The sequence below is a fragment of the Diabrotica virgifera genome, chromosome 6 (genome assembly GCF_917563875.1).
Source record: "Diabrotica virgifera virgifera chromosome 6, PGI_DIABVI_V3a".
NCBI lineage: Eukaryota > Metazoa > Arthropoda > Insecta > Coleoptera > Chrysomelidae > Diabrotica > Diabrotica virgifera.
The window spans coordinates 11,841,830-11,855,998 of NC_065448.1; the positions used below are offsets into that span (position 1 = coordinate 11,841,830).

General features: G+C 31.9%; 1 protein-coding gene and 1 long non-coding RNA gene across 6 annotated transcripts in view; one reads left to right on the forward strand and one right to left on the reverse strand.

Annotated features, from left to right (window-relative positions):
- LOC114332415 (uncharacterized) overlaps window positions 1-14,169 on the reverse strand; it is a 434,915-nt gene that overhangs the window by 247,565 nt on the left and 173,181 nt on the right. The window lies entirely within an intron of this gene.
- LOC126886392 (uncharacterized) lies at window positions 6,874-10,562 on the forward strand. Its single transcript, XR_007698593.1, has 2 exons — window positions 6,874-7,794; window positions 7,950-10,562. It is a non-coding gene; the product is annotated as an uncharacterized LOC126886392 (long non-coding RNA).

Here is a 14,169-nt window from a genome sequence, read left to right on the forward strand (position 1 = left end):
GGCGAGATCTTTGACATGGAGAATGAGATAGATATGTTTTTAACTAGATTAGAAAAGCAGATATGTCCTACATCACCTAACAGAATTTATGATGCCCCAATTCTTTTTTTGTAGATGCACTGCCACTGGTATATAAAAAACAACTATTACTTGTGTCACTTTATCGCCTGACTGTTGAACTTTCATGTTGTTTTTTCAAAAAGTGTGTTACATTACATCCAAGAGTGATTGAAAATCGTTCATTGTTGATAATAAACGACGGTAATAAATTATGTCGTATTTTTTACTTTCTTTCGAGTAAACCATAATAGCGGAAGTCGTTAAGTCCAATTATACGATAAATATAAGGAGAATGTACTCATAATATTTTAAATAATCTGTTAATCACTTTAGGTGGATAGTAGCCTAGTCACCAGCTGAATCTTGAATGAAAACGAGCCTTCGTATTAGGATAAAGGTTGCCTCAAAATGAGGAGGAACTTAGGATTCCCAATCGGAAAAAGGTCGCTTCAAAAATGGGGAAGCTTTGTGGATTTTCAATGGAATAAACTTGGAATCCCAAAGGAACAAATTCTGTTTCCCAAAGGGACTCTACTCAGATGATAAAATCAAATAAGCAAAGAAGCAAAAGATACAAATCAAAAAGGAACAAACAGTATCAAAAAGATCTTATAGTGCAGCCGATATGTGAAACAATTGTGCATTATTTAATGATAGAAGTATATAATTTGGACCACATATATACTACATATATAAAGGATCAAATTTAGATATCAGGCCATCTCAGATTTTGCCTTTTACAAAAATGGCGGGCATTCAAAATGGCGACTATACATATGTGACTAATAGCACGATAACTTTTGAACGAGACGTCAGATTTCAACCAAATTTGGTATATAGGTTCCTTTTTTGATGTATAAGATCGAGGTCTTAAACCGGAAGAATCGGTTTACCAGAAGTTGTGTTTTTCCTGGTTTTTATGTAAAAATATGTTGTTTTTTTTTTCAATTCTTTCACCCTGTATGTATTAATTTTTCAAAAAGTTAATACCGCCATTGAAAAGATCGTCAAAATATTTTTTAGGAAATATTTTGAACTTTTAAGTTATGTTAATTACCATTGAATAAATGCATAACGTCTCTTCACATATACCTATGTTCGGCAGATTCGTGCAAATATTATAAGAATTATTGTGCATTTAATGGTAGAAGCATATAATTTGGACCACATATACCACACATATAAAGGTTCAAATTTAGATATGAGGCCATCTCAGTTTTTGTTCCTTTTAGAAAAATGGCGGGCATTCAAAATGGCGACTATATATATTGTTATATTTCTATTTGATATGAAAATTAAATTTTGATAATTATAAACAGAATTCAATTTAATATAAAATATTTTCAATTTTCTCAACCACGGGCATATAAATTTAGAACAACCTGTATACAACAATTTGTTCTATTTAATTTTAAGAAGTGATTAGAAGAAGCATACGAAAGTCGGGACAATGCGCTTAGAATAAACAAAGTGAATGTCGCGTACCATTATCGTTGTTCGCGGAAGGTTCGATCATTAGCCTATGCTAAATAAGACTCAGTTGAAATAGATAATAGTTCATTATCGTTGTTCGCGGAAGGTTCGATCATTAGCCTATGCTAAATAAGACTCAGTTGAAGTAGATAATAGGTCATTAAATTTTGTAAATAGTAGAAAGTAATTTTAGAATGGGAATTAACTATTTTTTTTGGAAATCCATTAAGCATATTTAGAAAGATTAAAAATTGGTTTTGAGGAATACTGCGAATGAGAGTTGGTGGTGGAAGGTTGATTTGTGAATCTGGAAGGGATATTTAGAAAGTAGGGGAATGAATGAAAAATATATCAGAATGTTTTGAGCTGTCGAGAAGTGAAGTCCAGTAGTAGACGGTAGTGTACGGAGAGTGAGAAAGCCGGTGTAGTTCCGTGAGTGTGGAGATCTATCGTGGAACGAGAGGTAGGCCAGGTTGAGAGTAAAGAACCTCCTTGAGCCAAGAGTGTCCCCGTAGCTGATTGCAGTTTCGAAAAAGGTAGAACACAGCATCACGACAGAAGCAGGAACGAGAGCTATACGAGCTAATCTTCAAAGGAGAACATTACTGAAAGCCAGGACGAGGTTTTGATGGCAGCCAAGGATAGCAGGAAACGGGTCTTGTGTGAAGACATTCTCAGTTCACCAGAAAAAGGTCAGTCTCATTTGTTTGGACATGAATGTATGGGTTTTTCGTATTAAATACCACATTTAAAATTGAAGAACATAATCAATAATATCAGAAAAGCTTCATCAAACTTAAATAGAATTGTTGCTAATAAATCATAATAGTTAAATGTTAATAAAAACTTTCAATTGGAAACCAAAAGGAAATAAGATTCCCATGTGTAAATGTTATTTTTAAGAATAATAAGATATAGCAAATATTAAGCAGTGATTGCCATTTAAATAAAATAAACAATATTTTGATTATAATTGTAACCCATATGTGTGTATTATTTTACTCTTTTCTTTCCTATCCCGATTAGGAACCATTGAGAAATACTTAGAAGCCACGTAAGTAAGTAATTAATTTTATAAAAAGCCCTGAGATTGAAAACATATTGATATGTGATCTGTTAAATTAATTAGATTATTATTAATGCATTGATTAAATTAAATGACATATAAGAATATTATCTCATATCAATAATAAAGATCACATCAATATATATGTGACTAATAGCACGATAACTTTTGAACGAGACGTCAGATTTCAACCAAATTTGGTATATAGGTTCTTTTTTTGATGAATAAGATTGAGGTCTTGAACCGGAAGAATACGTTAACCAGAAGTTGTGTTCTTACTGTTTTTTTTTTATGTAAAAATATGTTGTTTCTTTTTCAATTCTTTCACCCTGTATATATTAATTTTTCAAAAAAGTAATACCGCCATTAAAAAGAGTGTAAAAATTGTTTTTAGGAAATATTTTGAACTTTTTAGTTATGTAAATTACCATTTAATAAATGCATAACTTATGTTCACATGTACCTATGGGCGGCAGATTCATTTTGAATGCCCGCCATTTTTGTAAAAGACAAAATCTGAGATGGCCTCATATCTAAATTTGAACCTTTGTATGTGTAGTATATGTGGTCCAAATTATATGCTTCTACCACTAAATGCACAATAATTCTTATATTTGTACGAATCTGCCGCACATAGGTACATGTGAAGATAAGTAATGCATTTATTAGGTACATGGTAATCAACATAAATAAAAAGTTCAAAATATTTCCTAAAAAATATTTTTACGCTCTTTTCAGTGCCGGTATTACCTTTTTGAAAAATTAATATATACAGGGTAAAAGAATTAAAAAAAAAACAACATACTTTTACATAAAAAATCAGAAAAAACTCAACTTTTGGCAAACAGATTCTTCCGGTTTCGGCAGCTCGATCTTATACATAAAAAAAATAACTCATATACCAAATTTGGTTGAAGTCAGACTTTTCGTTTAAAAGTTATCGTGCACATGGTAAGTCACATATGTATCAAGGTGACAGGCATAACTTTGATTTTTTTTAAATGGTAAAGTACATCATGTTACACCTCATTTAACAGCTTTTAAAATACTGATTTCAAAAATGTATAATACTTTAATCCTTTCTGAGATCGCAGGCCCAAAATTTCGGTTGAACTCTTTTTAAACGCATTTATTTTTTTCGAATTATGAGAAAACTAATAAGTATTTTTGAAAAATTTAAACGCAGAATGAAAGACTAGATTATTACCGAGGGCTGACAGTCCCTTAGAATAAACAAAAAGTTTCTTTTGAATGATATATTTGAAATTAAAGATCACACTAAAGTTTCTCTTTTTTCCACCACTGTGACTTATTAAAATAAACATTATAGGAGTTCTCAGGGACTTTGGACCATCGAGAATGCTGTAATATTTCATTCTGCGTTTAAATTTTTTAAAAATATTTATTAGTTTTTTCAGGATTCGACTTTATTTCATTTAGAAAGAATTCGAGCGAAATTTTGCTCCTACGCTCTTAAACAGGATTAAAGTATTATACATTTTTGAACTCAGTATTTTCAGAGCTTTTAAATGAGGTGTAACATGATGTACTTTCCCATTTAAAAAAATTAAAGTTATGGCTGTCACCTGAAGATGGATCGCGTAAAGTTCGAAACGTTGATGCTATAATTTATTTATTTATTTAAGAAACAAACAGGCAAAGCCTAATTACATGTTTCTATACATTATTACAACGATTATATTGAAATCAAACAACAAAAAAAAAAGAAAAAACGTAAAGAACTTAAATATTATAAATATTATAAGGTGTAAACGTATACATATAAAAACAAAACAAAAAAAAACGTTTAATAATAAAAAAAAAGAAAAAAAAAAAGTGCATTTATATCAAGAACAGAAATAACCTGCGTATACCTATTCGTGCATAGGGAGCTCACCAAGACAGCAAGTATTTACCCACATATTTGGTTGGTTTTTGATGTTTTGTTTTTGAAAGTATATATATATGTTAACACAAACTTAAAATAAAATATTCACCATAAGCATGTGATAATATTAAGAGTGAGGTACTAATACGAAACATTTAATCATTAGTGTATATCCCTTTGATTTCACGCTTAAATTTTGGTAGATTTGTGTCAAATATATTTACAGAAAAAAAGAATTCATTGTGTATATGACATAGTCGAGTTATCGGTCTATCATCATTTACCAAAAAAGTCTGTTGACGAGGGCGTATACTACGTGGTTTTACATAAAGGTTTATTTGAGACATAAGATAGGAGCTATCGATTAAATAATTCAATATTTTAAAAAGAAACGTAATGGCAAAAACTCTTCTTCTATACTCAAGTTTTATTATACCAAATTCTTTTCTGATAGGATCATATGAAGCATATTCGGGATTGGTTCTATGTTTTTTAAAGTACAAATATTTTAAAAATTTGTTTTGGACTACTTCTATAGAACGGTTTAAATTTAGCTGTGTAGGATTCCATATTACATTAGCAAATTCAAGTTTACTACGCACTAGAGAAAAATATAAATATTGTATTATTTCAGTGTTTGTAAATGCATATGTTGTCCTCTTTAAAAAACCTAGTAACTGGTGCGATTTTTTAGCAATATTATTTATGTGCTGATTAAATTTCAAAACATTTTGAAAACAAATGCCGAGGTCACATACAGAAGTCACTCTTTCTAACTGTGAATTTTGCATAAAATATATATAATGATAAGGGTTTTTATTTGTGTTAAATGTTAATACTTTACATTTTGATAAGTTAAATAACAATAATATACTATGGTTAGTTTAAAAATCGACCTGTCTGAGCGTTTTGCTTATATTCTTAAAATAAACAAGTTATACTACATTCGCTCTCGCGAGATTTTTTTTGAGACATTCGGAATAGGAAACGTACAACACAAAAATTCCTACCTCACACTATTAACTGCTAAAATCAACTCAAATCAACTTAATCTTTCATTAAAAAAAGAAGAATTATTAGAAATAGTGGGAGTGTCTACTAATCTCATAAAATTTTGTGAAGTTTATTTCTACAAAATATTTTTATTTTGTACAATAAATAATTTTCTCATTTGCTATCAATACATTATAATGGTTTAAATAAATAAATATTGATTGGCGTAAGGTTTATGTTATTTTTATGTCTGTTTACTATTAATAATATTGGATATGAGCAGGTGCGTTGGTTTTGTAGTAATTTCCAGTCACTTCTGACAACTGAATTTTTCAAAAAAGAAATTACTAACGTCAGTGTCAAAAAAATCTCGCGAGAGCGAATGTAGTATAACAGGGGGGGGGCAACACTTATTCCACCGCACTGTATGTGTAGTGTCTGTCTCCCAAATTATATGCTTCTATCATTAAATAAACAATTCTTATAATATTTGCACGAATCTGCCGCACTATTACTCTTGACAGGAGTTGGACAGAATATTGAGTTGGAATTGGACAGATATGCCATGTTATAGAAAAATATTTAATAAAAATATAAAGGTACCGTTAGTTATCGTTCTTCCTTTTCTTATTGCGCCGTCTTCTTCCGAAGGTTGGCGAGCCAAATGTCAATTGTAGCTTTGGCAACTGCTGCACGAAAGATTTCTGCAGATTAGCGGTCAAACCATCAGCGTCTTTTCATTATAAGGATGGAAAACTAGAGGAATAAACAAATGCCCTAATCTGATGCATTCGTTGACCTCGAAGAAGCATATGATACAGCTCCTTGGAGATTCTGTGATTACAGCTCAGTAAGAGCAGTTTCTGGTGAGTATGTGAAGCTTGTGAGAGACATATATGAGGGAATAACAACTAGTATTAAAGATGGAGTTACCTACTATAAATAAATTGATAACATTGGATGATGGAATGATTGTGAAAAGTAATAGTTTCAAGTACTTAAGATTGGTGTTACATGGGGAAATATATGGAAATGCATGTAGTAGAATAAGGGTGAGATGGATGAAGTGGAAGAAAGCGAGTGAAGTGTTGTGTCACAGAAAGATCTCAATGAAACTGAATGCTGGGCAGTTTAAATGAAAGAGGAACCACAAATACAAGTGGCAGAAAGGAGAATGGATGAGAGGAGTGAGAAAAAAACGAGAAAATTAAGTCAGGAAGTATTATGTTGAGTCAAGTGTAGTAGTAAACAAAATATGTTCTCTAAGTACGAACTTAAAGAACAATGCAAATAGATATGTTGGGTATTTTTCTGAAATATTGAAGTCTACATGTTTCTCTCTCTCTCCCTTGTCGTTTCCCCATTACCGAGGATCGTGATTTTTTCTCCTAACAATGTTTCTCCATTGGTCTATATCTTCAGCTGCTCTAAGAGCTTCGCAGAATGAGTTTCCAGCTGAATTCTTTATTTGGTCGGACCATCTAGTTGGTGATCGTCCTCTTGATCTTCTCCCCGGAACGTTTCCAGAAACAAATTAACCTCTCCAAACCTCTGCGAACCACGTGACCAAAGAATTGCAGTATTCGTTGCAGATATGTTGTGGACAGCCTTTTTTAAATCTTGAGTTGATTTAGAATGGAAACGTTTGTCCTATGAGCTGTCCAAGGTATGCGCAGCATTCTTCTCCAGCACCACATCTCAAAGGCATCAATTTTTTGGCGCTCGCATGCGCGAAGAGTCCAAGTCTCTGCTCCGTATAGAAATATTGAGAATACAAGGGCATTCACCAGTCTCATCTTGATATTTTGAGAGATAGATCTGTCTCTGTCTGTCCAAACTTTAGTTAGGCGACTCATCGCATTTTTTGCCATACCAATACGTCTCCGAACTTCTGCTTCACAGTTACCATCGTTAAGTCCACTTTACATCAACAATAAATTGGACAAGAAATTGACCAAGTTATTCAAGGCCAAATTTGACGTGTAAAAGCACACTTTGACATCTAAGTTTGTTCGTTATAAACTTCACGTGAAGAAATTGACGAAAAAGAAAATTGTTCTATTTTTTCATTTATTTGGCGTGAATTCAGTGTCACCAACCTGTGTCCATTTGGCGGGAAGTGGAAGTAGAGCTGTAGAGCTTTTTGTTTATTATTATTTGTTGAGGTTGAGTCTTTCATGTTCATGACAACCTAAAAATTTTGATTGGAAAATGCATATAAGATGAGGGGGTGGGAAAATGGAAATTAGTGGCTTTTTTGCAGTTCTGTCTGTTAGTTTTGCTCTGGCTGGGTCTCTTTTGTTTAAACAATTATGTAAGTATTATAAAAACGTTTTCAATTTTCTGTATTCTTTAGGAAACGAATTATTTATGCATATTATTACCTGTAAATAGTAGTACCTATTTCCTATTTCTTTTGATTTTTAATTGTAAAGAATAGAAAAATTACCATTCATTTTAATTTTTTAGAATCAGCTGAAAGTGGTCTACAAAAAAACCAGGAAGGAAACGTATTATAGCCTTGTTGTGGCTATGAAAGGCAAAAGAAAGATACCTATAAAAAGTGTATTGACTAGTTGGAAGAAACTCCACATTGTCGATGCATAATAAGATATTACTTTATAAACAAATATCAAGACCTAGGAATGGAACCTGGATAATATAGTCATCAAGAAGATAGCAGGAGGTCATGAGCAACAACAACTTCATAAGTATGAGAATATTGAGGAAATCCAGCTCCTCGATATCTACTACTGGACAAACTAGAAGATTGAAGAGGACAAAGCCTTTTGAACTAGTTTGAGTGATAGGTGATAGTGAAAAGCAGAGCGTAGTGCTTGTGTGCCTGTGTATGTTAGAATAGTGCACGATCTTGTTAGATTAGATAAGAGACGCTATAGGGTAAGCTCTTCATTTTAAGGAACAGTAGTAATTTAGGTTAAATTAAAATTGCTCATTGGTCAGTTATGACCAGATTGTAATTCTCTGATGTTTGGCAAAAAGGGCTGAAGTCAGAATTGCACATCAATAATGTTTTGATGATTTCTGGACCATAAAAAAAGTGTTGCAGACTTAAACTGTATGTACCAATAAAAAGAGCCGATTTTTCTGGTCCAGAAATCATCAAAACATTATCGATGTGCAATTCTGACTTAAGCCCTTTTTCCCAAACATCAGAGAATTGCAATGTACAATTCAATACAAATGAATCATCATCGTAGTGATGATTATGGAAAAAAAAATATATATATAGAAATATATATATTTTGTGCAATAAAAATGTTTATATTTATCAAGGATGTATTATTTGGTATGGCCACATATACTTCTGGTATATCGTCGGTGATGTGACAATACCTCCTATCTGCTTTTTCATGAATTTTGTAGGAGACGAAAAACCATTTTTAGGGTCATCTGTTTTCACATGTAAATTTTGACATGTTTTGTAGTAAATAGATAATTGAATTTACTACAAAACATGTCAAAAAATATCATATGAAAACAGGAGGTGACTGTAAAAAAAGTTTTTAGTCTCTCTTACAAAATGGTTAACAGTTAATAGAGAGACAGATAATCGAGGTTCCACTGTATAGTGAAATTTGGACACCCGACACCCCATACAAATTTTATGGGGGTTTTGTTCGTTTAAACCCCCCCCCCCAAACTTTTGTGTAAGTTACAATTGAATTATTATTGTGGTACTATTAAACACAATGTTTTTAAAACTTTTTTGCCTCTTAGTACTTTTTTGAAGTCAGTTTTTATCGTGATATTTTGAATATTTGTCAAATCCACCACATATTTGTATATGGTTAAGTACGATTGTAGAGACTAATAATATGAAAATTTATTTATGATTTACATTTTTAGGTATATTTTGAACCATTTTAAAAAGAAGCCATATCTTGATAAAAAGAGCTTTATCGAAAAAATAGAAAGAGGTAAAAAAGTTTTAAAAACACAGTGTTTAACTAATGGTACCGCAGAAATAATTTAATTGGAACGTACCCAAAAGTTTGGGGGGGTTAAAGGGAACAAAACCCCCATAAAATTTTTATGGGGTGCACAAATTTCACTATAATTTTTCTTTAAGATGTTACTGCAATAATATTGCTTCATGTCCATTTTCAATAAAAAATCTTTAATAGTTTTCGATATATTCGAAAAAATCGAATTTTCATTTTGTATCTTCAAAGGGCTGTAACTTTTTTTGTGTGCATATTTGTACTAAGGTAAGTTAGGTTCATTCAAATTATTTTTGGTCCCAGAATATGTGATTTAATTTACGACCAATCTTTTCGGGACACCCTGTATAATAAATGGGATTAGCTGGCTTAAAAATTCATAATCTACGTTCTGTAGAAAATATACAGTTTTTGGTTTCTTTTTAACTAGATCTTAATATCTAACCAAGCATTTTAAGACCTTTTTATTATTTTTTCGATGATATATTCATGTTTTTAGTTTGTTCAAAATATTCTAGATGATTGTACACTATAATAGATAGCCAACTAAATAAACACAAAAATTTTATTTTTGTTACAGCCTGTATATAAGTTTACCTATATATACAGTGCATTGCGCACCACCTTAAAAATTGGGCATTTTTGATGTCTCGAATTTCCTAAACCTGTTGTCCCATCTAAGTGATTTTTTTATAATAATATAGCCTGAGGCTATAGGTTACTGCCTTATGCTTGTCATGCACGGGGAGCTATACTGTAATATATATTATATCACGTCGCTCTCTATAGTAATGAGTGAGCCTGCACATACGGAACCATTAGTTCCCTGTCTGCAGGCTCACTCATTACTATAGAGAGCGATATGATCTAATATACATATATTACAGTATAGCTACCAGTGCATGACAAGCTTAAGGATGTAACCTATAGCCTAGGCTATATTATAAAAAAATCACTCAGATGGGACAACAGGTTTAGAAAATTCGAGACATCAAAAATGCCCTATTTTTAAGGTGGTGCATTAATTTCTTGGAGAAGTGTATTGTAATTTAATGTAAATAATGTAATATCCAATAATTGTAATTTAATATAAGATGTAATATAAGTTCCTTAAAAATATATTTTTTATTTCCCACCATACATTCTCCACAGGTCTAAATATCGATGCTAGACGTCCACCGGAGGTCCTCTCAGGACGTTAGATGGACGTTCGGCAGCAAGACATTGGACCAAACTGGGACATCCTATGAAGGTCCAATTGACATTCACTGAACGTCCCCTCGGACGTTAGGTGGACGTCCATTGGACGTTTGGCAACGTGGCATTTGGACCAAAATAGGACGTCCTGTTAAGGCCCAATTTACGTCCCCTAGGACGTCCGATTAAGGTCCAATGTACGTCCCTTCGGACCTTAAGTGGACGTCCAACAGACATTCGGTAGCGCGACATTTGGACCAAAATAGGACGTTCCTTGGACGAAAACGGACCTCCCTAAAGTCTGTGAAGGACATCCTTGTGCTATTAGGGATGTAGGTATATAGTATCTTTATTCTATTATATTCTACTCTATTTCAAACCTATTCTATATAAGTATCTACACATTACACCTATTATCATCATCATCATTCTCTTTGCCTTATCCCTATGCAGTGTCGGCTTCCCTAATTGCATTTCTCCACACAATTCTATCTTGAGTCATATCAATGTTAATCCCCTTTACCAACATGTCCTGCCTTATCGTCTTCTTTGGTCTTCCTCTCCTACTCCTTCCAGGAATCTGCACTTCAGCTATTCTTCGTATTGGGTGATTAACGTCTCGATGTTGAACATGACCAAACCATCTTAACCTATGCTCTCTCATTTTGGCATCAATTGGTGCCACACCTAGACTTCCCCTAATATACTCATATCTAATTTTATCCTTCTTTGTCACTCCACTCATCCATCTAAGCATTCTCATTTCCACCACATGCATTCGTTGTTCCGCTTTCTTTTTCACTGCCCAACATTCAGTTCCGCGCATCATAGCCGGTCTTGTGGCTGTTTTATAGAATTTTCCCTTCAGCTTCATTGGAATTTTTCTGTCACAACACACCACTCGCTTCTTTCCACTTCATCCATCCAGCCCTAATTCTACTGCATGCATCTCCATCTATTTCTCCATTACTCTGTAATACCGATCCTAGGTACTTAAAACTATTGCTTTTCACAATCATTTCACCTATTATATTATATTTTACTTTATTCTATACTATATATCTATTCTAATATATCTATATATTTCATTTAATCTGTTACATTCTACTCTATTCTGTTTTAAATCAAATACTTTATTAGTAAGTATCTACATATATATTAAATATATTCTATTATATTCTACTCTATTCTATTTCAGTTTATTTTATACTATATATCTATTCTAATCTATCTCTCTATTTTATTTATTTTATTAATCTGTTCTATTCTATTCTGTTTCAAATCAAACACTTTACTCAAACAAAGAAACAAACGACATTCAAAAGCTTCTAATAAAAAAATCATTGCATTGGTACTACTGAAAATATTGACATTTTTACAACATTTATTCCAAGTTCCTTCAATTTTTTTGAGGACAAGAAAATTTTGCTTTCAAGAAATTCACGAATTTATTGGCGTCAAGTTAATAACGAACAAACTTGGATGTCAAATTGTGCTTTGAGAACACGTCAAATTTGGCCTTGAATAACTTGGTCAATTTATTGTTCAATTTATTGTTGATGTAAAGTGCACTGAACAAACATAGACGTCAAAGTGTGCTTTTACACGTCAAATTTGGCCTTGAATAACTTGGTCAATTTATTGTTGATGTAAAGTGCACTTTAGTTAAACTAGACCCGAGATAGACAAAGGTGTTTACTATCTGGTATTCTTGTAAAATTTAGGGTCGATTTCTCATACCTGCGTTAATCTATGGTTCAGTTGAACCGGGTTCACGGGTGATCTCCGATTCTGTTTGGAATGCATTTCTCATTGCGCGTTCATGTCAGTGCTCGTTCTACAGCTTTCGAGAAATGCCAATAGATGGCAAAAGGCAAAAAACTGTCGCCATTTTGAACTACCTTTTTTATGCTGTTTTTGAATAAAGTTAAATTTAAGTATTTATAGTCAAATAGTCATTTTAATAATTATAACTAAATATTATAAAAACACAAATAATGTTATCGTTTATCGTTAGGCTTAATATAATAAAATAGGATATATTTATATTATGACAGCGTTTCGTGTTAATACAACGCATGCGTAGTCCATGAAATCATCTGAACTGAGTTCTGAAATCTTTGAACGGCCGAATTCCACCGTTCAAGCATCGTTTAAGTTTAAACTGCCATCGGTTGAACGGGAATTGAGAAAGACGATTTTGACTTTAAACTGACGTTTACTTAAAGTTCAGGTTAAACTGGAGTTTGGCCCTTAGTCAGTTGAATAGTGTCGAATCTGTGGACCACCATTATTTTTGTCTTAGCTTTATTGATTTGTGGATATATATACATGTTTAAATGTAGTGTAATCACTGCAAACAATATTATTTGTCTTAAATGATAGTTTACTTTAAGTGGTACATCGAGTATTGTTTACATTACATTAACAACATTCACAGCAACTAACAAAGAACATAAAAGACTCATTCGTTGAACTTTAATATACAAACTAATGAGAGGTTATCAAAAGAGATTCCACTTTATAAAATAGATGATTATAAATGAAACTTGAACTAACTTGAACATAAAAGATAGAAAAAGAAAGAACAATTATTTTTTATTCATTTAACCTCTATTTTTTTACCTTTATAGGTACATTAATTAATATTTTTTTATACCATAGAGGTAGTAAATTTCCTTGATTCTTGATCAATTTCTGTTTTGATTTATTAGTAAAAGGAATTTAACCTTTTTTAGTCATATCATCGTTAAAAAAAGATTCATTGGTTTATTTTTTTTTTAATTTTGATTTATTCTGCATCAGTGGTTGTTTCATACTGCATCAGTTTTCTACCTATAATATACACGTTTATGACAGAGCCAATAATTTTTAAGACCAAAAAAATAGTAAAAGAATGGAACCCATTGGAAAATGAAGAAAATATACCAAAAACTAAAAAAAAAATAATAATTTACAGACGATATGAGGTAGGGAAGTGGAAAGGGGTGAGATTGTATTTTATTTTATTAATATTAAAATTTTTGAGCCATTTATTACAATTTTCAGTTTAGTGACTCTTAAAAAGGAAGATTTCATGTTATACTGATAAACGAAAAAATTGAAAATTCATGAAACAGAGATTGCAAAAAACATGTGAAAATAGTTGATTTTCTGAATATTAAATTATCTCGAGTTCAGGTTATCTTGAAATAGGCTTTTCTGATGTCAATAAAAGAATGTGTGTGTACTTTGTACGCACGTAAGAAGTTATACTTCTATTATATGATTTCAACGAAATAAATATACTTAAAAGTTTATTTGTATTTTATTTAGTTAATAAACTAATTTTGATATTACCACTTTCAAAAATTTTTTATTTTAAAACAACACCAAAAATTAAAAAAAAAGATAACAATCGTCCGTGTCAGGATTTGAACCCGGGACCTTCGCGTTATGTAGTCGAATGCTCTACCAATAACCCATTAGGGTTTTGTTTTTACGCCTTCTGGGACGTAATTACAAACGACAGTGACAAGTGACAAGTG